Genomic DNA, 8,635 nt, shown 5'->3' with positions numbered 1-8,635 from the left:
TGAGGATGATACAGGACGGTTATATTCTCAATTTTTTTTCGCTCTCGACTGAGTTATCCGTAAGTCTGGCGCAATTCGCTCACGAGAGTAATTTATCCATATACGTTCCCTTATTGTTTACCTTCTGTGCCGTCTTAATGTATCGTAGAACAACCACTGCAACTATACATTTATGCCTTTCCTTATATTCGAGTATTTCCAGTCGGCTGCCTTCTGTAACCGATTTCAACTTTTTTGTTCCCAACTTTTTCAATGCTCTGTAGCTCAACGCTCCTCACTCAGTGCACATTCTAGTCACATTTTGTTCCATTTACTTCTTTCTCCACACTGTTTGGATCGCACCGCTGGTACGATCTGTTGGGAACTCGGCGCTGACGCCCGTGGTTGTACCTGGGTCGCAAGCCCCAAGGGTAGCGTTGGCCTGGCGGCCTGGGCTACAACTGGAAGCATCCGAAGGTCCCGGCAAAGCATGAGTCGACTGGTAACAACAAAACAACTTGTTTATTTTAACATCGCAAAGAGTTGGCGGTCAGGTTGACCGAAGTAGAGAGACGGGAGAGCACTTTACTCAACAGAAGAAATCGGAGCCCTCTTTCGGCGTCCGGGGGCAGCTGTTTTTATACTCTCGCAATTGAGGGCAAGAAGGAACCCCTCAATAGACGAGCACGTGAATGTACAATGGGCTAATGGTGACGCACACTGTCGTAGCGCTGCCGTAGCACAATGTCGTAGCACAATGTCATAGCACAATGTCGTAGCACACTGTCGTAGCGCTGCCGGTCGGGCACAATGACTGTAATGAGAGGATGATCCCTGCTTTCGCATCGCCTGGTTCGGGCACAATGACTGGAAGGAGAGGGTGCCCCTGCTGTCGCATCGCCTGGTTCAGGCACAATGACTGGAAGGAGAGGGTGATCCTTTGCGGTCGCATCGCCGCAGTCGCGCCTGGAAACACCTGGCGATGAGCGTTGCGGCGACGACGATCGGGCCAAAATGTCTGCCGCCCCGCCGCAGTCGCGCCGGCAAAACCACGTGTCGCAGGCGAAACGCAACAACACTCAGCTGGTTTAATTTTGCTGTCGACTTGTTCAATTCTCGCCTCTTACTCCACTTGTCTATTCGGGCACCTGTCCAGTGATATATGTCCATTCTGGGGGCTTGGCCGAAGATGTTCGCATACCCGGTGGCGCATGCCCAGTTGCACCTACCTAGTGGCACAAGTAGCCTACTTGGACAGGTGTCCAGTGCCAAATACTCAGTCACCCAGGCTCTGTTATGTTGTCACGGGTATAAAACTGTTTACACGATGTATCTACAAGAGATACATAAACAGTAGCTGAGAATCCCTAGAGGCTGTTGGCACTTCGTCGTCTTCACCATCGTCGCCATTGTCCTCTTTTCCCAGCGTAACATGAACCCCGGTGGAAAAAGCACCGTGCTTGCAGACGGGCTCATCGGTAAGGGCATAGTAAGGCTTAAGCCGAGAGACGTCCACGACGTCAGGTGATGTGGAACCGGGTGGCATGACGGATGTCACGGGGATTATCTCGTAAGTGACATTGGTCACTTGACGTAGAACGCGGTAAGGGCCTTTGTAGGACGGAAGGAGCTTCTCGGAGAGCCCCACTCGGCGGTAAAAAGACCGAAGTAGTACGAGAGAGCCTGGTGAAAAGTATGTATCCCGATGGCGGCGATTGTAAGCGTGCCATTGAGTTTCCTGCGATGCCAACAAACGAGTACGGGCAAGCTGGTGCGCATGGTCAGCGTGGGCGATGGCGTCGCGGGTATACTCGGTTCTCGAATCCCGTACTAGGGCGAGTGAAGCGTCCAGTGGTAACACAGGGTCACGACCGAAGAGCAAGTGAAATGGGGAATACCCAGCAGTATGGCGGCGTGATGAATTATAGGCGAGCGTGACATAAGGCAGCGCCACATCCCAGTCCTTGAGGTCAGATGAAACGTATTGCGATGGCATGTCAGTAATGGTGCGATTAAGTCACTCAGTAAGGCCGTTGGTCTAGGGATGACAGAAAGTAGCCAGTTTGTGCTTGGTAGAACATGAGCGTGGGATATTGGCGCTGATTTGGGAGAGGAAAGTGCGGCCGCTGTCGGTAAGGAGCTGTCGCGGGGCGCCATGTACTAATATGATATCCCAGAGTAGGAAATCTGCGACGTCGGTTGCGCAGCTCGTGGGAAGTGCCCGAGTGATGGCAAAACGCTTCGCGTAATCAGTAGCGACAGCGATCCACCTGTTGCCGGAGCTGGACTCGAGGAAAGGGCCAAGGAGATCCAAACCCATACGAAAAAATTGTGCAGGTGGAATGTCGATCGGCTGTAAGTACCCAGCAGGAAGCATTGTTAGCTTTTTCCGATGTTGACAGGGCCGGCAAGCAGCTACATAGTGCCATACGAGCGTGCGAGACCGGGCCAGTAAAAGCGGCGGCGCACGCGGTCGCAAGTGCGAGCAACCCCAAGGTGTCCGGCAGTCGGGGCGTCATGAACCTCCTGAAGCACGGATGAGCGGAGCTAGGTGTTGAGGAACGAAAAAGAGAAGGGGAGGACAGTCAGGGTGAAAAGTGCGCCGATACAATATCCCGTCGTTGATGACTAACCACCATAACGATGGATCAGTAGGAGCAGATTCCATTCGGTCAATGAGGGCCCTCAAAGAAGCGTCATGGCGTTGCTCGTTGGCCATATCCAAAAGCTGGGAAATGCAAAGAACACTTGCGGTAGCGTCCGTGTCGGCGTTGGCGGGTCTGTGTATAATGTAATGAGACAAGCAGTCGAGGTCCTTGTATAGGTCACCAGACCTATACACTACCGAATAGGAATACTGTGGGCATTTATAAAGCTATTCTTTGTCATCTGTACATGATGATCATCATGCGGGGTTCACATGGTGTTATTCTTCATCATAGCTTGTAGGGCTTTCTCTTAAGTGTGATCCATGCTTTGGGCGTGGTCGGTCATGTAGCCGCAAAGCCCATCGTCCAGGCCTCCCTGTGGGATCATTTAAAGACGAAAGCCAACAGAGGTGGTCAGTTACAATAGAAAAGGGCCTGCCGTATAAATAGGGGCGGAATTTCATTACTGCCCACACAATGGCCAAACATTCGCGCTCGGTAATAGAGTAATTCCGCTTCGCAGGTGACAAAAGACGGCTAGCGTACGCAATGACACGTTCATGGCCGTGTGGAACTTGTGACAAGACGGCATCGATCCCATGGCCGCTGGTATCGGTGCGCACTTCTGTAGGGGCTGTAGTAGGGAAATGTGCTAGAATTGGTGGAATGGTGAGCGTGGTATTAAGGCGAGAAAAGGCGGCAGCCTGAGAGGCTCCCCATAAAAACGGCACACTTTTCTTCAGGAGATTTGTTAGAGGGCGTGCAATGGTGGCAAAATCTTTAACAAAGCGGAGCAAGTAAAAGCAAAGGCCCACGAAACTTCGGAAATCTTTTGCGGACTGTGGAACAGGAAACTCTTTCACGGCGCGGATTTTCTCCGGCTTCGGTGCGATGCCAGTCGCATTGACAACATGTCCAAGAACAGTAACCTCACGGTGGCGGAAGTTACATTTCTTGCAGTTGAGCTGTAGAACGGCCTTGTGAAAAACAGCAAGTACAGCTGAAAGGCGCTCAATGTGTGCTGAATGTGGGCGAAAGCACAATAACATCATCTAAGTAGCAGAGACAAGTCGACCACTTGAATCCCTGGAGTAATGAGTCCATAATATGCTGCATAGCCAAAAAGGCATAAATAGGAAGTGGTAAAGACCATCAGGCGTTATAAATGCGGTCTTTTCACGCTTGAGATCATCCATAACGATTTGCCAATATCCAGGCCGTAGGTCGATGGACGACAAATACTGTGTCCCGTATAGGCGATCGAGGGCGTAATCGATACGAGGTAGTGGGCAGACGTCCTTCTTCGTGATGCGGTGTAGGTGGCGGTAATCGACGCAGAATCTCCATGAGCCGTCTTTCTTTTTGACCAGCATGACTGATGGCAACCAGGGACTCGACGATGGCTCAATGATGTCTTTCGCTAGCATCTTGCCTACTTCCGTTTTGATGACGTGGCGCTCCGAAGCTGAAACTCGGTAGGGTCGGCGATGGATGGGTGGATTATCGCCTGTATGTATACGATGTTTGACAAGTGACGTCTGGCCCAATGGTCGGTTGTTCAGGACGAATATGTCCTTGTATAAAAGCAATAGATTGCATAGCTGTTCAGCCTACGCAGGTGGGAGGCTCGGGGTGATCATTTTCCGAATGTACTTGTCAGTACAAATGGCAGACCAGAAAGGCTCACAGGAAGCGTAGACGACAAAAGTTTCAACGCAGCTAACTTCTAAAACAGTGATCGCAGCCAGGGTGATATCTTTAGGCAGAATTTGCTTAGCGAGTCCAAAATTCACAACGGGGAAATACGTGCGATTATTGGTCACCCTCAGTATTGTATGGGGGGCAGCAACGTTGTGGGTGATAACGATGGCAGTTATAGGAGCGAAGGTGTAATCCCCATCGGAAACTGGCACAGAAGGCGACATTTCGACGTATGTCGAAACCTGTGGTGGAACGTGAACAAAATCAGTCGGTCTTGGGCGAATTTCTTGTGGTGTCGGAGGAATGTCCAGTAGAGGCAGGTCAAGACGCACAGTACTTGAGGAACAATAGATGAACGCTGAATGGGCAGGGAGAAAGGCTAGGCCTAGTGTGAGGTCACAGAGGCATTGGTCAAGCACAGTCAAGCATTGGTCAAGCATTGGTCAAGTGCATTGCGGGTCACGTTTTCGCTTAGTGGTGGCAAGCTACATTGGTCGGTGGGGTCGCTACAAGAAGAGGTCGCTGCAGTATTTGGAAGCCGTGTAAACTGATTATGTATATGGCGACTCTTCGCCTGCTCGAAACGGCGGCATTCCTTCATGATGGCGTCGACAGTCGATAAATTTCTAAAGACCAGCAGGTTGAATGCGTCGTCCGCGATGCATTTGATAATTTGTCCAACCTTGTCCGCCTCCGGCATGCACGTGACGATTTTATGACAGAGGGAGAGGACGTCCTGAAAGTAGGAGACATACGTCTCAGTAGCAGTTTGGGCACGCGTAGCGAGTTATGGCTTGGCGGCTAGTTGTCGACCGGTCGGATTACTAAAGACGTCGGACAGCTTCTCTTTAAACAAACTCCAGTTGGTTAACTATTCCTCGTAGGCGTAAAACCACGTTCGCTGTGTTCAGTCGAGGTAGAACACGACATTGGCCAGCATTATGGTCGGATCCCATCTGCTCACCTTGCTGACGCGCTCATACATTTTCAACCATTCTTCTACGTCAATATCATCAAGGCCGGTGAACTTGCCGGAGTCTTGCGGCTGAGGTAGAGCAACGTACTGGGTATGTGTATAGGCATTGCAGCTGCAGACGCGATGCCTTAAATTGGATGCATGTTCCCAGTCTGGGTGAGACGTCCGCTGCGGAGCTCCGTGGCGACGACGCCTACGCCGCCCCTCCACCTAAATGTCACGGGTATAAAACTATTTACACGAATTATTTACAACAGGTACATAAACAGCAGCTCAAAATCCCGAGAGGCTGTTGCCACTTCGTCGTCTTTACCATCGTCGACATTGTGTTCTTTTCCCACCGTAACAATATAATCGGTAAGACAGCAGCAGCCAGCAGCCGGCACCCGAAAAGTGGGCAGAAATATAGAGAAACTTTCTGTGACAGGAAAAAAATTTAAGGAGGGGTGGTCGGAGCACTTCATTCGAGGGCCCCACTGGTCTTTTCCGCCTGCCTGACCTGGCTAATGAAGGACTTTTGTCATGCCAAGTCGGAACGGGTGAGCTGTGTCTCCCACTGCTTCATTTTCTTTTTGCTATTTGGCCTATGAGGGCACTTAGCGCACTCCTAGGTTAAATGTATTAGGTTGGGTATGCCACCGCACCAAAGGTTTGGCCCTATGACTATGACCCGCCGTGGTTGCTCAGTGGCTATGGTGTTCGGCTGCTGAGCACGAGGTCGCGGGATCGAATCCCGGCCACGGCGGCCGCATTTCGATGGGGGCGAAATGCGAAAACACCCGTGTGCTTAGATTTAGGTGCACGTTAAAGAATCCCAGGTGGTCAAAATTTCCGGAGTCCTCCACTACGGCGTGCCTCATAATCAGAAAGTGGTTTTGGCACGTAAAACCCCAAATATTATTATTATTACTATGACTATGGCCATGGGATACAGTGTGTTTAGCTTCTTTAGATAGAGGAATACCCGGTCTGTATTTTGTGCCAATCGGCGGCCTCTTCCCCGCTAAGTTGTGAGTGAGGGGGCAGGTATTTTCTGCGGACTCCGCGCTGATGAGCAGGGATGTCTTTAGTATTTAAATTGATGGGATTTTGTGAGCGTTATGTGAGGGTTGGGGGTTAGAAGAGGACGCCATCGCTCGGTTAGTAGACCCTCGAGCTAACGCGTTAGCCTGTTCGTTCCCTTCTACCTCCGCGTATCCCGGACACCAGAGAAATGGGGAGAAGAGTCAAAGAAAACTTTGCTTTAAAATTGGTAGTTTCATCTAAAATGCGAACGCAGTGAAAGCGATAGCAAGGTTTAGCGTTGCAGACGAGCTCCTTGAACAGTGTTTTTAAAATACGTGGGAGCGACACATTGGTGGTGACATAGCTCGCTGAAGCAACTGCTGCTGCCCAGCTGAGACAAACGACCTGGTAGCTATAACAACTAGGCATCTCACAACGCAGGCATGACGAAGAGCGCTACCAGCGACGTTGAGAGTGTCGCACCTCGGTGGTGCCCGATGCCAACGGGAAACCTGTCGGCGTCTTCTCAGACCAGTGTATGCGCCACGCGTGCGGTACACACACAGCCGCCCAGCAGGAACGCCAGTGTGTGTGCACACGGCGCTCGTGCCTGCAGCGGCAGGCGGAACGCTGTGCCGTCTTCGCTGCAGAGCCGACTGAGCGCGGAGTGTGACGGTACGTCCGCTTGGCTTCGCCGTTTTTGCAGCCAAACGCACTGCGCGTTGCTCGCGTCTCTAGAGATCTACTAAGCCTCCGTCCGTGGGCCACGCATGACGCAAGACGGCGTGAACGCGCATCGAGTGTCCCTATAATCTCTGTTGTAACAAAGGCGTTGATAATTTGCGTGTCCGAGTGCCAAACGACAGGTCGTATAACGTGTCAGCCTGCTGGCTGACTGCCAGTTTGTCTCAATCCCGCTATTTAGTGGACGGCGGTTGGTACATGTACCGAGGTGATTCCGCGCTAATACATGATGTACGTATGAAGAAACCATAAAGAAGTGAAACTTCCTCCATGTCGTCTGCTTTTCAGACTTGTTTGAGCTTTTGCGTAGCTCACTCTGATCCACTCAAAGTAAGGGGGGGGGGGGGGAAGGGATACTAATAAAGTGTGAAGGGTAGGGCGGAAGAAGCCGGAAGGTTGAAAGTAAAAGGGGGGAGAGGAAGTCCCTGAGGCTTTGATAGCGAGGAAGTTGAAGAAGGTTTTGCTGCCATCTCTGCCAATATGTAGGGGTGAAGAAAAGGGAAAAAAAACGGAAAACAATCTTCACGTGCAAGCGGGCGCTGCAGGACGGTAGGCTTTTCCTAACGTCCAGAAAACTGGACGTTATGAAAAGTGAGTTTCATATTCTGGAATGTTTGTTCTGCCACAAACAATACATTGGGGAAACTGGGCAGCCAGTGAATGTTGGAATAAACGGGCAGCATACGGACACATCGAAGGAATTTCCAGTCGTCGCCGAGCATTTTAAGCTGCCAGGTCATCAGAGCTGCAACTACATATTCTACAGTCATGCTTTCGTTCTGTCTGAGACAAAAATGTAGAGGGTCATATCAAATCCACAAGTTCAAGCAAGACACTAAAACTAACAGGACTAAGGCATAAGACTAAGGCATGCGACTAACAGGCATAAGTGTTTCAAAGGGAGCTACGTTATACTAAAGTCAAGAATATAACGGGCAGCATTAAACTTTTGTGGTCTTACACCTGATCAAAACACAGGTAATGAAATTTCCCACCCCAGTTATTATTTTGTATTATTTTTTTCTCACAAGCTGTTTCTCTCTCTCTCTCTCTCTTGACCACTTTGTTAAGGCATACAGTATTTATAATCAATGCTTTCTTTTCCCATTAGCAAGTTTTATGCTAAGCAGACACTTGTTATACAACTCAGTTTCGTCTCCCATTTTCTAAATTTTCTAGATACTCATCTTGATTCTTTTGAACTATCCAAGTCTATCTTTCCTTACGTCCAGTTTTCTAGACAAATCACTTTGTTTAAACGTTGTCGCCAACGACATCCCATGTTCGATCAAGGTTGGTTACTTCGTCTCCATTCTCGCGTTTACGTCTACCTTGTTTAGGCATGCTCGGGCATTAAAGCAAAATCAGTAGTTTTTATACGAAACGAAAAAATACAAAAAATAAAGGCCCGCATATCATACAGGATAACATATGTAGACTTAATTGCATCATGACAATAGGCAATTCAGAAGTTTAATTGTGTGGAGACACAGGTCTAACACAAAATAGACATTCATCACTTAATGAAAGGTTAACCTTACACATGGATTCGTTACAATTGGGTTGGCTGCACATCACATGA

Source organism: Dermacentor variabilis, chromosome 1, assembly GCF_050947875.1.
Source record: "Dermacentor variabilis isolate Ectoservices chromosome 1, ASM5094787v1, whole genome shotgun sequence".
In the NCBI taxonomy this organism is placed as follows: domain Eukaryota; kingdom Metazoa; phylum Arthropoda; class Arachnida; order Ixodida; family Ixodidae; genus Dermacentor; species Dermacentor variabilis.
This window is presented reverse-complemented; position numbering follows the sequence as displayed.